The sequence below is a fragment of the Ambystoma mexicanum genome, chromosome 4p, assembly GCF_040938575.1.
Source record: "Ambystoma mexicanum isolate Mex_15411 chromosome 4p, UKY_AmexF1_1, whole genome shotgun sequence".
Lineage (NCBI taxonomy): Eukaryota > Metazoa > Chordata > Amphibia > Caudata > Ambystomatidae > Ambystoma > Ambystoma mexicanum.
This window is the reverse complement of record NC_090927.1, coordinates 570,880,703-570,903,038: the sequence shown is the minus strand read 5'-3', so window position 1 is coordinate 570,903,038 and position 22,336 is coordinate 570,880,703. Positions and strand designations below refer to the sequence as shown.

The window sequence follows — 22,336 nt, the reverse complement described above, 5'->3', positions numbered from 1 at the left end:
GCCCAGTGGGTGTCATTGCAGCTGCACTGCCGTAACGAGCCATGTAGCCCTGTGGATCCTGGACCTGCCAACTAGTGGGGGGTAGATGCGTTAACAGCTGCCCTTCAGTCACTTCTCCCGTGGCTTCCCTCTGGGAAGGAGTGCCTAGCTCCCATGTGTACCCCACTGGTCCTCGTTGTCACCATTGTGCCGGGGTGCCACTGCTCTCGGCTTCTGGGTGGCAGCTTCTATATATCTATGTGCAACTCGCTGGAGCATGTTTTTCATGGTAGTGCAAAGAAACACAACACACGTGACTACAGCAAGGTATCACTTCGCCACCCGACACTGAAGTTGAGTATCTGTGGTCACCATTTCTCTAATTTTGGTTTTACATGATGAGAGAGTACTTGGGCAAGGGGGCAGTCCCTCGTATAAGGTGATGTTTCTGAAATAAGAGTTGCAGCTGGGTATATGACGGCTTACATATGGTATTGAGTCAATACCTTAGCGTATACACGCTAGACATGGGCATATAAAACTACAGCTGCTTATTATGGCACAACCTGACCATGTGGGAATTTGAAATAATTCCTCTGAGAACATAGAAGATGTGGCTGGGAACATGGAGGCTGTACCTAGATTTACGGTGGCTGTAGCTGGGGATGTAAGGCTGCAAGTATGTTGTTGCTGGCCGTCAGGGTTTCAGGCAATGATGTTGATGATTCAAACCCACTCCTTTAACGTTCTCTGGACTTGCATTCACCATGCACACATTAACATCGCATCTCGTTCATACTGGCCCATGACACAGGCAACCAGGACACAACAGAGTGGCATTAAATACAAACTTTTGGCTTTGTGAAAGCCCGTTTCCCCTGCTGCTAGAGGTTTGGACAGGCAGTTTGGTACGCTTCCTGGTGACTTTACGGAGAGTTCTGGAAAATCTTTATTTTGCATTGCAAAAAATCGAATTAGGCCAACAATACAAGCAACTTTTTCCTGCATGGGTCCCAGGTATGCAGCCTGTTAGAGACCTAGAGTTTGGCCTTCCACGGGTTTTAAATGACCATACCTCCCCATAACCCAGTGCTGGACAACCACATGCTTACAGTGGGCAAGTGAACCGCTGTCTTTTTGAGACGCCTCAGCACAGCTGCCCCACCAGAGTGAAATGGATGACTTAATAGACCTATACAGAAAGACATAGGTGAGAAAAAAGGGCATGCGTCTCCAAAGCGGCACAAAAGAAAAGACTGTCTTCGCAAGACACACCTCGCATCAGCAGGACTCATTCTTTATTCAAACCCTTGACGAAGCAAGCAAAGAAGTAGAGACAAGATGCCGAAGCAAGTGTTGGGCGTTGGACAATGAAGCAACATTGCAAGATGCCATTGGAGTTCGACTAAGGTTTAATTAAACATGGACCCATAAGTATATGGACAACTGTTCAATTTTCAAAGGAAACACATAATTGACATGCGATATCGATGTGCACCATTTGCTCTTCATTGGAATATGAATGATTTCACAATAAATCTAAATTGATTGTAAGAACAATTGTGATTGTTTTTTTTTATATTGGTAAAAATGCTTATGCTATATGCATTGGCATGTAATGTTGTTAATCAAATAGATCCAGCGTTATTTATAGATGCAGCGCATCTTGCATCCCAAATGCAGCTAAGCACGCACTTACTAAGGGCCAGGGCAGGTATCTCAAGTCCCCCTATTCTGTAGATTTGGCCTACAGGCTTACAGTACTTTAAGGTACATTGTATTTGGAAATAGGGTTTCTTACTTGCTATTCTTGACTTGAATACTGCCAGAAATCAAACATGGTGCAGCGATCTCAATAGCTGGTTGTACAGAACTCTAAGGATATGATTGCTTTTCGACACTTAAAATCCTGGGGACACATGCGACATCATTTTAAAATAGACAGCAATGCCATTGCACTCGTATGAAGATATTAACTACCTAGGGCAAGAAAAAAACACTTCCTAAGTTTGGATTCTGGTTTGCATTTTGGCACGATCTGAGGAGCCGAGATTATTGTAAGCCCATCATTATTTTCTGTATGCCTCCATTACAAGCCCTCGACATGCCTAGAGAAACACTAGGCTACCTACTGGTTTTAGTGTTTTTTCCACAGAGACAGGTATGCCAGTATCTCTTCTGATTTCATGGAGTGAAGGCCATCCCTGAAAGCCCCTCTATATAGAAAGATCTGCTTGTGGAGTGTGTTCCCTCACTGTCCATGTCACACCAGGAAAGAGTAAAGAAAGCAAAAAAAGAAGCTGCGCTCTGAATCAGTGAATACAGGTGAGTGAGGCGCAAGGCTTCTGTAATACTCATAGGCACCACATGCCAAGAGACGAGTACTGTGGTTGTCTACCAACAGCACACATAGTTGCACCCCCAAGTACCTACATTCGGGAGGGCTAGTCATGTTGTCACAGGTGGCTTATGAAGCACCCCAGTGCTCGGAAACGGTCCAAGGATTTGTATTGAATACTTAAAGGGACATATGGCTGTACCCCGCCCACTCATTTAAAAGCCATCCCCTTCCTAACACAGGCATCCATCCACCCCATGTTAGGATATACAGATCCCACCCTAGTGTCTAGGTTCTCACGTATGCTAGTTGTGGGGACTTAAAGGCAAATCGCCTACTCTAGCTGAACTCCCTCAGGGACTTCCTAACTCCCCTCTACACTATCCCGTGGTAAGTGGTCTAAAGGGGCCACGTGGATGTGCCATACAGACACTCTGCTTAATTCAATGTCTACACTTTCACACCCACTTACTCCTCTCCCCTTTCCTGGTGGGCTTTCCTCACTATGCTCTTCCTTTAACACCCTCTTCCACCTTTACCCATCTACTCCCTTCGTCTCGCTCCACTGTCCCTCCGATACCGCTAACTCCTTTGAAGTCTTGCCTCCACCTTTGATGTTATTGCTCCCTCCTAAATACTGAAACTCCCTCCTCCCCACTAAAACCCCCTCCTCTGCAGTAAAACCCCTCCTCCTATCGCGACACCCTTTCTTCCACTCACACAGCCACTGCCCATTCACAATATTCTCCTCCCAACCTCACCTGCCACTTTTTCATGCACACTCACAACATAGTGCCACATGCACTCACTAACCAAAACCTCAACTTCTAAAGAAATGCTCCTTCCTTTCTCCCAGTGGTCTTTTGATCTGCCACCTTGTCCTCCTCTGAACTCATTTGAACCGCCCTGTGGCATGCTGGAGTGAGGAGATGGATGCATAGGTGGAATTTCATTATGATATTATTCAAAGAAAGAAATAAACACCTACCTTTCCCTAGTTCTAAAGGGCAGTTCCCACCTAACCAAGGAACAGCTGTGGTGTTAGTCATCAGAGTGGATGTGTAAATGAATATCAGTCCTCTGTCCAAAAATCTCCTCCACTCTATCCCGACCACTAAAAACAGAAAGAGACCTAAATAGTACCAGGAGACTGACTCCCTTCTCCTGGTTCTGCAGGGATCAGCCCTAGAGGCAATGTGCAAAAGTCCATTTTTAGTTTGATTCTCCTTCTTGAAGAGAATATGCAGGAGAATGACTCCCTTCTCCTCGCTCCATAAGTCTTTTACAACCTTTGGCTTAAGCTTCTGATTCAACAAATGCAGCACAGGAGAATGACTCCCTTATCCTGGTTCTGTGACTCACAATGCTCGTCTGTTTTTTACAATAGTTCTTATGAGCCCTTCTAGTTCCCTCCAGGCTTCTCTGAAGGCTCTTTTACTTTACTTTGTTACTTATAATACACCAACACTCCCACACTCTTTGTCTTCGATTTTGACAATCTTGTCCCACTTACTGAAACAAGGGATACTGCTCCTGAGGGCTCTGTTCACTTTGGTTACTGTTGGAACAGTTATTAAAATGAAGGAAATTCCTTGCAAGGCGTTCTTCCTAACTGTTTTTATCCGTAATACAATTACTGGGGTGAGGGCGATCACTCCTGAGTCTTTCTTCACAACTCTTTTTCTCAATGTGTTTGCTGAGACAAGGGAGGCTAAGGCTGAGGCTTTCTTCACAATTCTTAATATGACTACTGTGATGAGGGGATTAGTCCTGAGGTTATAATTCTTATTCTCAGTGTGCTTACTGAGACAAGGGAGATCACTCCTGAAGCTTTCTTCCCAATTCTTATTCTTAATGTGATTACTGAGGTGAGGGAGATCACTCCTGAGGCTTTCTTCACATGCCCCCACTCTGCCAGCGGGTCTCCCAAAACTCCAGTTAGTTTTACTTTGGTCGGAGTACATCACCAGTTCTTACCGGGGTGTCAGGCTTCTGCGGTCCCAGCCAACACTTGTTCGGCTTCACTCTCCTCTGTCTGCGGTCCCGCTGTCTCTCTGCGGGCATTGCGGACAGGCGGTATCAGCGTAGTTGTGGTAACACTTGGTCCACCTCCTCCAGGTCATGCCACTGTCTCCTCGATTCCAGCTTGGCTTACTCTTGCTCGGCCATAGAAGGACTCTTCTGGTCTACGGCTGGTGTCCTTCCAGCATCTGGGTTGCTCCTCCAACATGTCATCTTCTCTCCAGATTGAATTTCCTGGGATGACTAGGCTTTGCACCTGTTGATCTCATTAGTGAGTCCTACTTTGCTTTTTATCTTGTTTGGCTGAGACCTCCCGAGCGGAGTGCCATTGTTCGTCTTCCACCTTAAGTGAGTACTACTCTTGCCTCCTTGGTGCCATCTCATCCCTGTATGTTTCACAAGAGGGTTCTGCTTGACTCCATAATGTTCCACTTTGCAGTACCTTCATAGTACAAATCCTGAATGAATATACATATTAAAGATGTATAATCTTACAGGAAGAAGAGAAGGAGCATCACAATAGTACAGTGTATTACTGTCAGCCTCAACCGCGTCGATCTTAAGGGTTTCACTGTTTTTTGGTAAAGAGGATTAGGGAGTTCCACCATGGAACAGGAGTCCTTATCTCCATATGGGGAAGTCTCTCCCTGTGAGGTCCTCCCACTTTTTACCACCCTAAGAGCGACTAACGGGTAGCCCCTCACCCCCCTAGCCTTACAAGGAAGGGCTCCCCCTTGGGTGAAGTGACGTGATCCCATGAATTGTCACAACCCACAACTCATGTTTCCTGCTTTCTTTTTATGCTCCCACCTCCCTCCATTAGATCACTGACTCTGGCCAATCAGGCCCTATATTCTCCTCCAGAGATGTGTTAGCAGCAGCAAAGTTTACAAATAGTGCGTTAACCCCAGCCCACTTTTTCTCATGGGTCTGCCCAGGAGTGTTAATGGCAGCCTGTGAAGCTCAATGTCCAAATTCATGTTAGATGCCCTTTGGCATGGCTTCCATAGGGTAAGGGCACTTTGTTCATGACAAGCCTTCGCAGGACAAGACCTCAAGTGTTGAGCAATGCAGGTGCAAAGGAGACGCTGCCCGACGAAACGGAGCACGTTTGCTACGTCCACGCTTCCGAGCCTATATAATCCAGGTTCGGACATTCTGCAGGAAAGCCCTCGCAGGACAAGACCGCAGTGTTGAGTGATGCAGGTGCACAGGAGATGCTGCCCGACAAAACATAGCACATTTGCTACGTCCACGCTTCCGAGCCTATATAATCCAAGGTTCGGACCCTCTGTGGCAAAGCCTTCGCAGGACAAGACCGCAGTGTTCTGCGATGCAGGTGTTTGGCGGTAAAAAGGTCTGCAGTGTAGACAGTGAGTGCAGACAACTGTCACAGTTCTGGGAGGCTGGAGAATTTGGAGCCGCTGGAGAAGCAGACTCCATTGAGGTTGCCACTACGTTTCGCTGCGTTCTCCGGTGCGCAGTGTAGTCTTTCTGCAACATGGCCGCCGCTGGGAACCTTTAATTAATTTTGTTCCCCTCATGTGTTGCAACTTGTTAAGTTTTTCACTCAGCTTTTGTTGCGCTTGCTCCCATTGTTTTCCTCTTGGCGTTGATCCACCCTTGTTCTTTCCTTTTCAGTGTGCTTTCGCCCGCTACTGTTTCCACTTTCCTTTTCACTCTTTCTCCGGCTCCCTTGCCAGCTGTTGCCTGCTCTCTCCTTTGCTGGCTTCTTACCTTTCGTAGCTCCCTCCGCTGACCTCCACCTTTGAATACCTTTTCCTCTTCTGCTACGCCATCCCTTTGCTTTCCTCTGTGTTTTCTTAGTGGCAATCGGGACTGTATCCTTCTTGTCTGGCTTTGCTATGGCTTGCCTTCCTGTTGCTTACAGAGCACGTTTGTTGGATCACTAGCTGGGGGTCTGCTTCTTTCATGACCCAGCGCGGTTCTGTCTTCATTACCTCCCATTTCCAAGATTGACCGGAGCCGAGCTTTCCTCGCTGTCCGTATTGGTACTGCACCCATCACAGAATATCCACATTCTGACCATCAGCCTCCTCCTCTGGAAATTGCGGATCATCTTCTCATTAGGGTTTTATGCCTCATGGCTTTTTCCCCTTCATATCGGCTGTCCCGGAAACAAAGTCCCTGTTCTGCCTTTTAGGCAGCCAAGTTAGCTTCCATCATGGCAGACCATACCTCCTAAAAAAATAATAAAGAGAGAGATTCAACCCTTCCATCCTTGACTATGCTGGTGCCCATGTATGCTCTGCCTGCGTGGGTCACTCACATTCCTTGATCACGTGTGCTCTATGCCCCTTCCATGTTTGGCTGCGTTTGCACCTGCACATCCTCAGCCCGCATGGTTCACTCGCAATACTTGATCGCGTGTGCTCTGCGCCCCTTCCATCCTTTGCTACGCCCGTGCCCGTAGGTCCTCTGCCCGCGTGGTTCCCTCGCATTCCTTGATCGTGTGTGCTTCGCCCCCCCTTCCATCCTTGGCTGCATGCGGACCTGCGCCTCCTCTGCCTGCATGGTTCTCTTGCATTCCTTTTATTGCTTGATTTGTCAGCAGCGTTTGATTTGGTTAACCACCAAACACTCTGTCAACACCTGAAATCCGCAGCCCACTTTTCAGATGCAGCCACTGCATGGATCAGCTCATTTCTGGTGAACAGAACCATGAGGGTCTTCTCTCCCACCGATTCCGCCGAGCCGGCCCCAGTACTTTGTGGTGTCCCGCAAGGTTCATGCGTGTCCCCGACACTCTATAATATATTCACGAAACCCCTCTTCGATATCCTAGACTATCTGGGTGTTACGTACACCAATTATGCGGACGACACCCAGATACTCTTTCCTATCACGGGTGACTATGAAACAGACAGCACGACCCTCAATGAAATCTATTCCGTTATACAAGCATGGATGGCACACCATGGCTTGTGTCTCAATGACGATAAAACAGAGCTGATCATCTTGGGCACTCACGCCAAACTTAAAAATCTCAACCCTGCATTCAAAGCCTTTACCATAGATGGTAATCTCACCTCTGTCTCTAATAACACTAAAACTCTTGGTATTTACATTGATGCTACCTTATCCCTCTCTAAACAAACTAACGCAGTAGCTTCATCAGCTGCTTACACTTGCAAGCTTATCACTGCTTGTAGACCATTCATCTCTGCACCTAACTGTATCACTCTCGCGAGAGCATTAATCCTTTCCAAAATAGACTACTGCAACGCCCTCTACCTGGGCACCAGCCTCAAAAACATTAATAAATTACAAGTAGTACAAAACAATGCTATCAGAGCTGCCCTTAACATTCCCAAAAAAGCACACATATCCGAGACCAGACGTAACCTACACTGGCTCCCTGTCAAGCACAGAATATCCTTGAAAACGCTTGCCCTAACACACAAAGTCAGGGCTAACCTTGCTCCAGCATACCTCACTAACCATTTCAGACCTCACTCTGCCTCGAGACCTCTTAGAGCAGCCCAAACCAACACCTTAACCATACCAAGATTTAAACTCCACAACTCAGGTGGAGCCAGCTTCCCGGTACAAGCATCCAAACTATGGAACACCATCCCCCCACATCTTCGTGCAGAACCTTCATTTAACCGGTTCAAACAGAGCACGAAGTGTTGGCTCCATAACACGGACCTCTGACAGCCTAACTTAGCCTCTTGATCTTGAGCCACTCTCCTGGAATTATTATCTCCGCGCATGCACTTGCTTATTATGCCAGTTCCTACCTGTAACCATTTTGGAACTTGGCCGACTGTATTGTCTTGACTGCACACCTCTGTAACTGTAACCTCCATGTATCTGCAACGTAACTTTGCTTAACCGCTCACTTGTAACCAGCTTTACCTTATGCGCCCTTATGCCCCCGGGCCAGGCTGCGCTTTATAAATAAAATAAATACAAATACAAATACAAATAAATACGTGTGCTCCACGCCACTCCATTCTTGGCTGCACTCGCGCCAGCACGTCCTCTGCCCGTGTGGTTCCCTTGCAATCCTTGATTGTGTGTGCTCCATGCCCCTTACATTCTTGGCTGCGCGTCCCTGCTCCCCGTGCGGGCCTCCTCCTCCATGCCCTTTTCCCCCCATCATAGCCCCTTTCCCTTACCACTTTGTTACTACTCTGTGCTCTGCTGCATTTTCTTCTTCTGGGCCCCTATTTTCTTGACTGATCTGTTCTTGAGTCTGCTATCTTTGTACTGCCTACTTCTTGATGTTTTTCCCTCTCCGCCTTTAAGTTCCCTCGATCATTGTTCTGTTACTTAGCCCTCGCTCTGCCTGGCCGTTCCCTCACATCGTACTGCCACCACCGGTTTTGTGATTGTTTTTCTTTCATATTCCCTTAGTTGTTTCTTGCTCTGTTAACTGGTTTGTTACTCTCAGCTACATGACTGCTTTTCTTTTTTGTCTCATCAAGGCCATTGTGAATTTAAATAAATTTGTTCTGGTCTTGTTCTCGTCTCATCTGCTTGCACCCCTCTTCTTGTGCCCACCCCTAGTGTCACCTCCCCTCCCCTTTGTTTCCCCATCCTTCACTCGCCCTCCCCACTTTCCCCACTCTCCCTTCCCTCTGCATCCTCTATGGTGCTCTCTGTCTCTCCTATCTTCTCTAACTGCTTCTCTATTGACTATTCTGTCCTTCTTACTAAGTCTGGTAGGATAAAGTTCAAAAGGGATATCCTGGTATCCAGCTCAGGCCACCCTATCGCCGATACCTACACCAGCGCTTTCTCCAGACAAACCCTCACCAACATCCTCTTTGTCGTTCCTTTGTCAGACCTATGGACTCCACATATGGTCTCTGTGCTCTCTCCTTTTTCCTCTTCTCCCTTTAATGGTGGCACCCAGTGGCACCCCTTGCATTCCTCTAAGACCATTATTAATGTTTACCTAAAAGCACTGTCTAGGTCCAAGGCCCTGAGGCCAACCTCCTCCTTTTTGATAGACGCTGCCTGCGCCTCGTCAATTTCCTTTCTTCTCCTGCTGTCCCTTCTTTCCCTTTGCCGGGTCCTCTGTCTCCATCCTCTGCCCCCTCTTTGGCTTGCTCTACTTCTTCTCTGGCTGCCCTGTTGCCTCCCTCCTCCCACACGTCTCTGGCGTCTTCATCCTCCTCCTTGGCCCCCTTGCCCTCTCCTCTACTGCCCACCCTCTGGCTCCTTCTACACTTCCGCAGGGCCTAACCTTGTCCAGACTTGCCATGTAGCCCAAGTCAACTGCTATATAACTTTGTATCTGTAACTGTTTACAATATAACTATGTACTGAAGCATAAAGCACCTAGATACCTCAGGGTTAAGTGCGCTCTACAAATAAATAAACTAAACCTCTGACCTGTGCCCCTCCACAGAAGTCTTTCAAGGGTGGCAACCTTCTCCACATTGCCACTCTCAACTCTGGCTCAACTGTCAAACACTCCTTCGACATATGGCGTCTCCTGGAAGAACTCGACCTTGATGTTCTCGGTCTGACCAAGACGTAGTTTACGGCCAGATCTGTCATGAGTTTTGACACTCTCCACCCTGATGGCTACAAGATCCTCTCTGCGCCCAGATACAAACGCCTCAGTGGGGGTGTAGCCTTGATCTTCCCAGAGTGGATCCCTGCCTCTATCATTTCTGTGCAGGTCTACCCCGCCTTTGAATATCTCTCTCTCTCTCTCTCTCTCTCTCTCTCTCTCTCTCTGTGTGTGGATACTATCTACCAGCCCCCTGGCCAGGAAACCTCCTTCCTCTCTGAGTGGGCGGACTTCTCCTCCTCCCTCCTTGCCTCTACCACTCAACCCCTCCTCCTCGGAGACCTCAACATCCACCTGGATGCTTCCTGTCCTCCTTCTGGTCTCTTTCGCAACCTCTGCGATTCTTTTTCTCTCTCTATTCTTCCCTCTGGCCCGACTCACTATGCAGGGCACACCTTGGATGTTCTGATCTCCTCAGACTTCCCCCGCATTAACCCTCTCATCACAACTCTCTCCTGGAGTGATGACTTTCTCCTCTCCTCTCATCTCATCTCTCTCGCTCTACTCTCCAGGCCGAGCAAACTCCAGCACTGCCACTCACCTTCTCAGTCATCCGACCCATGAAGCGCGTATCAGTTGAGGCTTTCGCTGCCACTTTCTCTCCCCCTCCTGCACCTCTGGCTGACTCATCCTGACGCAGCCCTTTCCAACCTCCATTCTTCTACCTCTGACACTCTTGATGTACTTGCCCCTGTCATGAGGACCCGCTTGAAGCCTAAAGCCAAGTGCAACTCTTGTACGACTCAGACCTTGCCAACCTTAAATGCAAGTGTATGGTGACTGAGAAGAAATGGCAAGCATCATGTGCACCCTCTGACAAACTGGCCTGCCGTCTGCTCCAAAGGCAGTACCGACTCTCTGTCCACACTAAGAAGAGAGCTCACATCTAAGCCTGCGTCTCTGCGGCATCTAACAACTCATCTGAACTCTTTAAAATCTGCAAGGAGCTGGCCAATCTTGCTGTAGTCTCTACCTCTCCTGTTCCTTCCCAGGCTATATGCACGCCCTTGGCTTCAAATGTCATCTCTAAAACCCAGGACATCCTGTACATCCTCTCCTTCTTCCTCTACTTGTTCCTCTACTTCTGGCGTTCCTGTGGCCACCTCTCCTCCTCCCTTCTCTTTCTTTCCTTTGTTCACCCCGACAATTTTTCTAGACAAGTTCGATCTATGAAAGTCTTGTCAAAACAGTTTGTTCCCTGTTCATCCAAAACCATCAAGGACCATACTGACACCCTCGCTCCAGCCTTGGCCGACTTCTGCAGCCACCCTTTCGCCACTGGAACTTTCCCTTCCCCCCTGAAGCACTCCCTTGTGCACCCTCTTCTTAAGAAACCCTCAGCCGACCCCCTCTTGTGCGTTTAACTATCACCCAATCGTCATTGCTCCTTTTCTGGGCAAACTCCTGGAAAAGCTGGCCATCTCCCAGCTTACCTTTCACACTGCATCTGTTAGTTGTTTCCATGACCATCAGTCTGGCTTCAGAGCGGCCAGAAGCATGGAAACTGCTTTCCTGATCATCCCTGAATACCTGCTCTCAAATCTTGACACTAACCAGCCTTCTGTCCTTATCCTCCTCAATCTCTCTTCTGCTACTACTGTCTACCATCAACCATGCCATCCTGCTCAAGTGGCTCTCTGATAACCTGGATATCACTGATCAGGCCCTGGCCTGGCTGACCTCCGTTCTCTCTGACCGACCCTCCCAGTACCAACTTGGGTCCTTCCTCTCCTTGATCTCTACCTCTACCTGTGGTGTTCCCCATGTGTCTAATCGTTCTCCTTTGCTGTTCAACCAATACCTGGCACCTCTCGCCCACAGCATAGCTGCTCTCTGCTACAACTTTCAGTGCTATACGGATGACACTGGGCTCGCTTTCAGGCTTCCCACAGCCACCTCATCTCAATCTCTCATCCCAGGTTGTCTGTCCACAATCCAGGAGTGGTGTGCCACCAATGATCTCTGCCTTAATGCCAGTGAGATAGAGATCCTCCTCATCGGCTCACCAGCACCTTCCTTTCCTTTCCTTTCACTCTCTGGCCGCCCACTTTGGTCCCTTTTCCAGCTCATACCTGTGAGGCTAAGAACCTCGGGTCATCTTCGACTCCACACTCTCCTACTCACCTCACATCTCTGACGTCTCTAAGAAGTCAAAACTACCAGCTGTACCTCTTCAGAGGTATTCTTCCTTTCCTCACTTTCCCCCAAAAGCTCACTGTCTCCAGAGCTCTGGTTCTCTCTAGGGTAGACTACTGCAACAGCCTCTTTCTAAATCTACCTGCCTCTTCTCGCCATCCTCTACAACTCACCCAGACCAGGCCTGCGAGACTTGTCATTGGCCTCAAGCCCAGGTATCATATCTCTCAAGCACTGACATCTCTTAATTGGCTTCCATTGGCAGCAAGGATCAAGTTCAAGACCCTCTGCATCGTCCACAAGGCTTTCTGGGGCCTGGGACTGCAATACCTCCAACTCTCTCTACCGAAATATCTGCCTACTCGAGCTCTTTGCTCCTCCACCTCCAACTCCTTGAGGGCCAGTCACTTCTCCTAGGAATGAGTTGGGGGCAGATCTCTTTTACTCGACTGGTTCCCCCCTTTGGAACAGCCTCCCTTCCTCTCTGAAACTTAAGCAGAACCACCTCCAGTTCCGGAAGCACCACAAGACCTTCCTCTTTGCTTTTGCCTTCCTCTCCCCTGCTGATCTCCTGTCTGATACACGCACTGGTCACCTGCCAACCCTCTGAATTCGGCCCCAGGTCCCTGCCTGTTCAGCTACAAACCCACACTGCCCCCTGCACTTGTGGTCTGTATCTGAAACCCTACAGTCCCCTCTCCTGCATTTATTAGACAATTGTTGTCTGGACTTCTAACACTAGCACTTGCCACCCGTTGGCTGCACTACTTGTTTCCAGATTCCTTGTCCTGCACTTGTTCACCCCCACCAGCCCCCCTGGCACTTTTCCCCTCCCCCCTGCACTTGCGCAATCTGAATGTCACTAAGCTTAGTAAGATCGTTGTTTTTGTCATCCTTCCGTTTCCCCTCCCTTGCCTTGTCGCGCCTTGAAACACTTGTGTATAGGCGGGTTATAAATGCCATATCATGGGTTTGTGGTCCCCTGTCAATTCACTGCTGGTCTAGGGACACTACCCGTGGCTGCGGGGAGTTGCTGCAGTGGAGCACACTGGGCCTTCCCCTGCTGCTGCACCAGTTCTCCACTGCTAGGACTCTGTCTCTGAGGAGGATTATTCTCATTTGATCTGGTTCATACAGTGTGGCAGATAGTGTTTGGTGCTAGAAGGCTGCTGTTGCTGCCCCTTGCTGATCTCAGGCACTCTGACTCTGAAGATAACAGATAAAGTCTGGCGATCATTTTGATTGAGAGGCATGGTGTGAGGCAAAGCAGTCTTGCTCATGTATAAGTTGGCACAAGGTAGTGGATAGGAAATGGGGCCCTCTCCACTGCCACCATCCTCATCAAGGCAAGGACGGGCTCTGGATTGCTCTCTGGTAGGCATCCCATACCCAAATGAGACGGGTTCCCATTCACTCTTGACAAGGTGACTATTTCCGGAGTATTAACATCAAAAAAGCTACTCCCCGAAACACATACATTGGAGGTCATTCAGTTGGATGATCCGCAAGTTTTCAAGGTCTAGCCAGCCCAAATAATAGTTTATGTGCATGATTGGGAAGCAAAGAGAATTCCCAACCAAGAAGAGGAGTACCTATGCCACCTCCCCTCATGCCTACTCATTATTTCGATGATTCAATGGACTTTTGTCGTTTTTTAAAACAATGTAATTTGAACTTCATGCACAGGAGTCAGGTATAGAATATTTTAAAAAACCAAGGTGTGTGTTGATTATTTTGGGGGGCGGGAATGCTGTAGCAGCTGAATAAATCCCTCATTGGCTGACTGAGATGCATTTCTGATCAAATCCAAACATATTTAAAAGAAAAAATGGTACACAATATGAAATGTTAGTCATTTAATACCAAGGACATTGAGCTCTTTGTTTCTGAGTCTTTGTTTCATTTTTTATGCATAGTTGGCATGCCGATGGATCCCCAGGATATAAGAAGTACAAAGAGAGAGGTAAAGGAGAGGGGTGAGGTGAGTGGAAGTCCTGAGTAAACCATTGGAAATACATAAAGAAACTATGGAAAGTTCAGAAAGGCAAGCTAAGGTGAAGACAGGGGCTGATGCCGGACATAGAGCCAGTTTCATGAGACGGTTCAGCCATCAGTAGTGCACCTTATAAATGTAGATAGTCAATCAGTCGGTCATATGCAGAATAGCAAGAGTGAGATGGGGAGCAGCGTTATAATGCAGGAGAATGTGGCGTTTTAGAGAAGGGTCCGGAAGTGGAGGTGAAAATCAAAATGCTACATCCATACAAGACCTCTGAAAGTCAGTTGAAGTGAGTGGAGCAGGTGAAGATGAGCAGAACCCAGATGGGCGGGTTAATTGAGGACACCCAAGATTGGAGCAGGGATAACCTAGGTGGAGATCACTGCACAAGGAGATGTCCAATGTAAACCCTGCCGAGGTAATTGAAGCTAGTGATGAGAGAAGAGAGGATGCTGGTGGAAAACTGCACAACGAGGTTCTTCGAAATAGAGAAAAAAACAACAGGGAGGGGGGGGGGGTTTGTTGGAACGCCGCCAAAAACCCATTTCGATTAGTTTTTTCTAAAAAAACAACTCGATGTAACAACATAGAACCCTTCCGCCCAGCTGCATCCCTCCCTCCCTTTGTCGGTGGGACCTACCCCCTCTTTCCCAACCTCTTATCTTTCCCCCCTGCTCCTTGTCGTCTTCCACAGACTAATGTCTGAATACTTTTGGTGGGGCGACAATATATATATATATATTTTTAAATTGATTCAGTTGTTGACACAACTTTTCAATATAATTCATTAAACCAGGAAATATATAAAAATTACAATATACCAATTTCCAGACAAGCCCAAGTGTGTTGAGACTACTATAGTGGCAAATTGGTTCAGTATAAACGCTTCAGAACACAGCATACTGGCATGCAATGGGAGTACCTGGGTATTTGATTTAACTGCCATTTGATGGCAATACCTGGTTTATGATGCGAGTACTTGATATTTGACCCCAATGCCTGCTATATCATGGAATACTACGTCTATTTCACGGCAATGCCGAGCAAATGTTTCAAATAACAAGCCTTTTTATGGCAATATCTGGCATATACTGCGAGTGACTGAGTTTTGAAGGTATTATCAAGCATCTGATGTTAGAAACTGCGATGTGATGGCGATACCTAGCATATGATGTAAATACTTGGCTATTTGATGGGGAAACCCAGATGTGATGCAAGTTCCAGACATTTAATGGCTTTGCCTAAATACAATGTGAGTGCAAGAAAAAATACAATGGTTATGCCGAATACGTGGTTGGAGTACCTGGCATTTGATGCAATACCCATATATGTTGCGGGTCCCTGTCATTGCATGGCTGTTTCTGAAAATAGGGTACAAGTACCTTGCTAAATGATGGCAATACTTTACAAATGGAAGCATTACCTGGACATTTGATGGTACTACGTGCCATGCGATGGCAATTGGCAACGCTTAGCGTGTGTTGTGCTTAGGTGCCCTTTGATGGGAATACCAGTCCTACGGTATGAGTGCCACAGTATTTGATGACAATACTTGGCATATGGTGCAAGTAACATGTGCATTTGATGTGAATACTTCAAATAGGATATATGTGTGTCATATGCTATGCTATGTGCATCTAATGGTAATATGTGGTCTATGTTGGAGCAACTTGGCAAACGGTGGTATTGCCTGGACATTTGATGGCAATACTTGGCAACAGAGGACATGTATCCCTCACACAAAAGCCACACTGCTATCGTTGCCAATGCCTGATCACTGACGGGAAGTGGTCCCACGCTAAGTGTGGTACTTGCAGCTAGATTTTTAACCACTTACACTCGGGATCGGAAACTGACACCAGAACCCCGAACACAAAAGATGAGTTTCATGAAAAACAGGTCAGAAGAAAGGTTAGGTGAAAGACACTATCAGGAAACGGTCACTGTGATCTTTCAAGCTTGAAGAAAAATACAGTTAGTTAGTTCTGGGAATATAGTAGCGACCAGGATAACCCCTTTCCTTGTCAATTGGTTTAAAGGACCTATCAGCTGTGAAAAATGTCTGATAAAATGCAGATTAAAGTTGGCAAACCCAATGACGCCTTTCAGTAGGGGTTGTCCAGTCGATGATGGCTTGTGTTTTCTTTAGATCCCCTGGAAATGCATCGGAGGGACATGGCCTCCGTATCCTTGTCCTTTACTGCTTTTTATCATGTGTTCTGTCATGTTTTCCGCACAGGAGTTTTTGTGGGACTCCTGGCGGTGCAGCTCTCTCTTTTTTGGTTTGGTGAACAGACCCATGGGATACCCTTATGGCACCCATGGGTAGGGGTACAACCCTGTGCCCCAGTGTATGTTTTTGGGCACCTGTGTGTGACCCACAGAGCAGGGTACGGGCTGGTGGCAGCTCCGTGCTGAAATGACTGGTGCCCTGAGCGTCCTCCATTTTGGGATGCCCAGGCCCCGTCATTGGAATTGGTAGATTCCTGATGGAGACAAAATGGCCCCCATGGTCTCTTGCCTTCCATCACCTGTTACACTGATCTTCCCGAAGTCCCGGGAAGCCCTGCCTCTGTCCCTTCCCCCTCACTGGCTGTGGGGTGGAAGTTCCGTATATGGTAGTGTGGGGAAGTGCCGACCAGACTGGCTGGAGCCTTCTCAACGACCGTATGTTGTGGATACGCCTGTGGGTGGGACCTGGGTGAATGGAGTGTGTGACGAATATACATTCTATGTTCTGACTGTCTAGTTTCTGGTGTTTGACACAATGGTTGAGACAGCCCTACCCGAAAACCGGTATGATTGCAGTTTGGAGTGTGGAATGGCTCGGTACTTGTCCCAAAACACATAACTTGTTGTGAGTGTCTGGAGAGAAGTGAATGGCCTGAATACCTCGTGTACCTGATTGGTTGCCTGCTTGCAAGAATGCCCGTAGTCGTGATTGGATGCTTGAGTGCGATCCAGCGGAATGAATGGGAGATCAACAGTATATCTGGGGACCTCTCACTGCTAGGAATCGTGTTCAGAAGCTGAAGTCCACTACGACGAGTAACTGAAGTGAAGCTTAACCTTGAGCCCTGCTGGATGAGAAGAATTGCTGTTGCTCTCCTTCGCAATCTGAAAGCTGCTGTGCTTCAAGAACTGACCCAGAGAGGACCTGGTAAGGCACCCTCTTCCCGAGCTACGAGGGACCATCGTGCACAGCTGATCTTTACCAGGGAGCGCAGGCAGACAGACCTTCGACAGGCTGCCGACCCGATACGGGGATTGCTGCGGAACTCCAATGGGAAGCGCCCAAACTGTTGTCCACCACTGTCGCCGACCGCCGTCGCAAACCGGAGCCGCCGTGCTCCCATTGACTAAGAACTCCATTGATCCAAGGACGCTCTTGTCTGCATCATTGCCGCTGTATCCTGCTGGAGAAGGTCTGACCGTCAACACGCCGAGGAGCATCCACTGGTGGGTTTTCCGCCACCCAAAGACCACAGAGACGCTGACGACTCGACGCCCTTGCTAGGCCACAGTTCTTCAACTGTTTGCAGTCCAGAAGAACAAGTTACTCTCTTACCCGGTAACGTTCTTTCGATGGGATGGTCCGACGACGTATTACATATCTATGACAGTAATCACCACAGCTGTGCTGCTTTGGAAAATGCTTCGGCGTCTGCGTCCTGCGTCGATGATGTCGATACGCCGTCCTCGAGGGCCTCCGTCGAGCTGACGTCAGTGGATGTTATAAGTAGGACGCACGACGCCCGTAGCCCCAGTTGTAGTTTTTTCCCCAGACATGTGGCACCAATCTACTGCCAATATGACCACAGAAAGCCTTGCGGAAACGTAAGCTGCAATCGCATAAGAAATTCAGTAGCGGGGAAGGAAGGGAGGGAGCGATATGGAATACGTCGTCGGACCATCCCATCGAAAGAACGTTACCAGGTAAGAGAGTAACTTGTTCTTCGAGGGGATTGGGTCCTCCGGCATATTCCATATCTATGACAGACTTACAAAGCAGTACCAACGTAAGGAGGTGGAAAAAGAATTTAGAATATACAAATTTAGAATGCCCAATCAAATTGCAGAGTAAAGGACCGCCTTGCCAAAGGCCAGATCCTGCACATGGATAGAATCAAAGGAGTAGTGACATACAAAAGTATGGACCGAAGCCCAAGTGGCTGCATCAGAGATGTTACGAATAGGATCACCCTTCTGCAAGGCTGTAGAGGCAGCCATACCCCTAGTCGAATGGGCCCGTAAGCCTACAGGAGGATCCTTACCCGCCAGGCGGTAAAATTCAGAAATTGCCAACATAATCCATCTAGACAAAGTCTGCTTAGTTACAGCTTGTCCCAAACGCCTTCCAGCGTAACCAATAAAGAGCTGATCGTACACTCTGACCCGGGACATGCAGGAAATGTAGAAACTTAAAGCTCTCCTAGGATCTAACCTATGGAGCCTCTCCTCGTCCTTACCAGGATGCGGAGGAGGATAAAATGCCGGAAGAACAACCTTCTGGCTCAAATGAAATTCCGACACCACCTTCCGAAGAAAGGAAGGACGAACTCGAAGGACAACCCTGTCCTTATGAAACACAGTGAAGGGTGGCTTAACTGAAAGTGCCTGTAACTCACTCACTCTGCGAGCGGAAGTGACTGCAACTAAAAATACAGTTTTAAGGGTTAACAGTCTCAAAGGACAAGAATGCAAGGGCTCAAACGGAGCACCCATTAGAAACTTGAGAACAAGGTTCAAATCCCAACCGGGCACCTGGAAAGGTGACGGAGGGAACACATTAGTGAGCCCTTTCAGAAACTGAGAAATTAAAAGAATTTTAAAATAAGAACAATCCTCAAACGAGCGCTTAAATATGGACAGTGCCGCCAGGTAACCTTTAATGGTACCCACTTGCAAGCCCCTGTGGGCTAAAGAAAGCAAAAAAGACAGAACTACAGGATTGTCATATGAAAAAGGATCCACATTCTTAACCCTGCACCAGTCGCAGATATTTCTCCAACGGCAACGGTACAGGGACTTTGTTGCCGGCCGTCTGGCCGAAAGCAACACCTCCATCACGTCTTCAGGGAGGACCCAATCCTTATACCTCAACCTTTCAGAAGCCAAGCGTGAAGGTTGAGGGATCTGACCTCTGGATGGAGAACCTGACCTCCCTCCCGTGAGAGCAGATCGTCTCGGTAGGGAAGATGACGTGGAGGGCAGATGGACAAGTCGAGAAGGTCCGGGTACCACGCCCTCCTGGCCCAAGCCAGAGCAATGAGGATCATCCGGGAACCGAACCTCCGCAGCACCTGCGGGATGACGGGGACTGGAGGAAACGCGTACAGCAGTGGGAATGACCACTCCACCACGAACGCATCTCCTAAGGCTCCTCTTGGAGGAAATTCCCACGAGCAGAACCATTCGCACTTCCGGTTGACACTGGAGGCGAAGAGATCCACTTGAGGGGTCCCCCAAAGGGCAAAGATCTCCAGGAGAATCTCCTGAGCCAACTCCCACTCGTGAGAGATCGCACTCTGCCTGCTCAGAGCGTCCACCGTCTCGTTTTGGTCTCCGGCCAGATGAACTGCTGAGATCAAAATTTCCTGCTGGATGGCCCAGAACCAGAGCTGCATCGCCTCCCTGCACAGAGGAAGTGACCCTGCCCCCCTTTGTTTTGAGGTAGTGCATGGCCACTGTGTTGTCCGTCAGGATCAGGACATTCTTGCCTCGCACAGTCGGCAGTAAAGCCTTCAGGGCAAGCCTGATGGCCCTCAGCTCCAACAGATTGATATGGAGTCTGGACTCCGACGGAGAGCAACGACCACGGACTGTCAGGTCGTTGGCATGAGCTCCCCATCCCGTGATGGATGCGTCCGTCACGATCGTCACCTCCGGCCAGGGCAGCCAAAATGGAGCCCCCCTCATCAGATTGCCTTCGTCGGCCCATCAAAGAAGGTCCTGAGCGACCGAGGGTGGCACCTGAGCGGGGTCCGACATCATGCCGGAGGACTGTGACCACTGCATCTTGAGAGCCCACTGCAAAGATCTCATCTGCAGTCGGGCCTCTGGCACCAGAAGAATGCAGGATGCCATGAGGCCGAGCAGCCTCAAGAACTCGAACGCCGGGAGACACTGGGCATGCCGAAACTTGTGTACCATCTGCTGAATGTGAAGAGCCCTCACCTGGGGAGGAAAACACTGCCCAAGGGACGTGTCGAGCACTGCTCCGATTTACTGGAGCCGCTGAGTTGGCGTCAAGTGAGACTTCTTTAAGTTGAGGGAGAAGCCCAGCTTGTGAAGGGAGTGGCAGGTGACAGACAGATGATTCAGGACATGCTCGGCAGAGCACGCCCTGATCAAGCAATCGTCCAGGTAGGGGTGGACGTGAATCCCCCCTTTCCAAAGATGCGCTGCCCCAACCACCATGAGATGGGTGAAAACCCTCGGGGAGGAGGTCAATCCGAACGGCAGGACCCGAAACTGAAAGTGCGAGTCGCCAACCGCGAACCTCAGGTACTTCTTGTGCTTGGGATGGATCGGCACATGAAAATAAGCGTCCTTGAGGTCGAGAGACACTAACCAGTCCTGAAGTTAAAGGGCCTGAAGGATTTGAGAAAGAGTAACCATCTTGAACTTGTCCTTCCTGAGGAGCTCGTTCAAACCGCGCAAGTCCATGATGGGTCTCAATCCTCCGTTTTTCTTCGAAATCAAAAAATAAGGGTAATACCATCCCTTGTTCCTCTCCGCTACAGGCACCAGTTCTACAGCGCCTTTCTCCAGGAGGGATTGAATTTCCCGCGCAAGGAGCGGATCCAGACTCTTCAAAGAGAGGTTCCCTGGTGGATTGTTGTGAGGCCTCTGCCGGAAAGGAAGACAGTAGCCGTGGGCTATGATCTCCAGAACCCTCACATCTGAAGTAATGGCACGCCATTCTACCAGATGCTGCACCAGCCTTCACCCAACCGGAGAAGCATGGGCCTCAAGACTGAGCTGAAGCGGCTGCTGCATTGCATGAGGGCAAAGAGGCAACTGCACGCATGGCCTTGGCACCTCAAGTACCTTGTTTTCCACCTCTGGCACTCCTACGGTTGCCCCTTTGACTTGCAGCTCTTCTCGATTTACTAAAGGACGAGTAATATCGAAAGGAACCTCCCCTCCATTGTTGTCCCCTAGGAGGAAAAGGTGGAGGTTGGCGGACTGCAGCACTCAACTACTTTGCTGCAGCTTTCGAGGTCTGCAACCTCTCAAGACTATCGTCAGCCTTGCTGCCAAAAAGATGTTCACCATCAAAGGGCATGTTGAGGAGCCAGGCTTGCACATCCGGAGCAAAACCTGACATCCACAACCACGCAAACCTGCGCATTACAGTGCTCGCCGCTAAGGACCGGCTGACGCAATCAACCATGTCCAGACCTGACTGAACGGATTCACACATGGCGTCCTTGTCCTCCTGCATGATAGCAAGGAAACCATCCCGTTCCTCCCCTTCTGGAATATGATCAGCCGCTAGGGAAATACAGTTCCACAGAGTGTGCGTGAAACGAGACAAGGCACAAACAGAGTTGGCAGCCTGAAGCGCCATACCCCCAGAAGAAAATACCTTCTTCGCCCAGCCGTCAAAACATTTGTCCTCCCTATCAGGAGGGATTGTAGGGTACGACGCCTGCTTTGCGGGGGCGTAGCCGCCTGCACCACCAAACTCTCCGGAGTAGGGTGCGTTGTCAAGTAGCAGGGGTTGCCACTGGCTGGGCGATATTTCTTCGGCAAGGACTTGCTCACTGCCGGGAGACTCTCCGGAGAAGTCCAAGCCGCAGCCACCCTTCTCTGCAAGGCCATATGGAATGGCAGTCCCAGGTCAGTTGGAGGACCTTGATCCAAGATATCAGTCCGGTCATCCTGCTGAAAATCCCCAGGGGGGGGGGGCAGACCAACCCAGGTATTCAGTGACCCTCGACATGATGCACCAATATGAAGATTCGGCATGCGTGCCAGGCTCCAGCCTACCAAACTCCACCTCCGGAGAGGTGTCTAGACCACTGGTGTCATGCAGCGACTGACGCAGGTCCTCAAGTTGATTGTGACCAGAAACAATGTCATCAGGAACCAATGCATTAACCTCACCTTCCTCAGACCACCTCATCCACCTCAGAAATATCATCCACCTCAGAAATATAATCTAGAGGCTGGAAAGAGGGTACAGAAAAAGGCACAAAGACATGTTTAGCCTTAGCCATCGTCTTTCTTGGGGGTGCCACCGTGCCACGGGGTACCTCCGACAAGGCTGCCTCGAAAGGTGTTGAGGGCGTCAACGGAATGG

The 22,336-nt window shown here is 49.0% G+C and overlaps 1 protein-coding gene across 1 annotated transcript in view; it reads right to left on the bottom strand.

Moving 5' to 3' along the window:
• The window catches only part of MCPH1 (microcephalin 1), a 2,120,508-nt gene that overhangs the window by 176,336 nt on the left and 1,921,836 nt on the right, over nt 1–22,336 (bottom strand). The gene's annotated exons all lie outside the window — the stretch shown is intronic.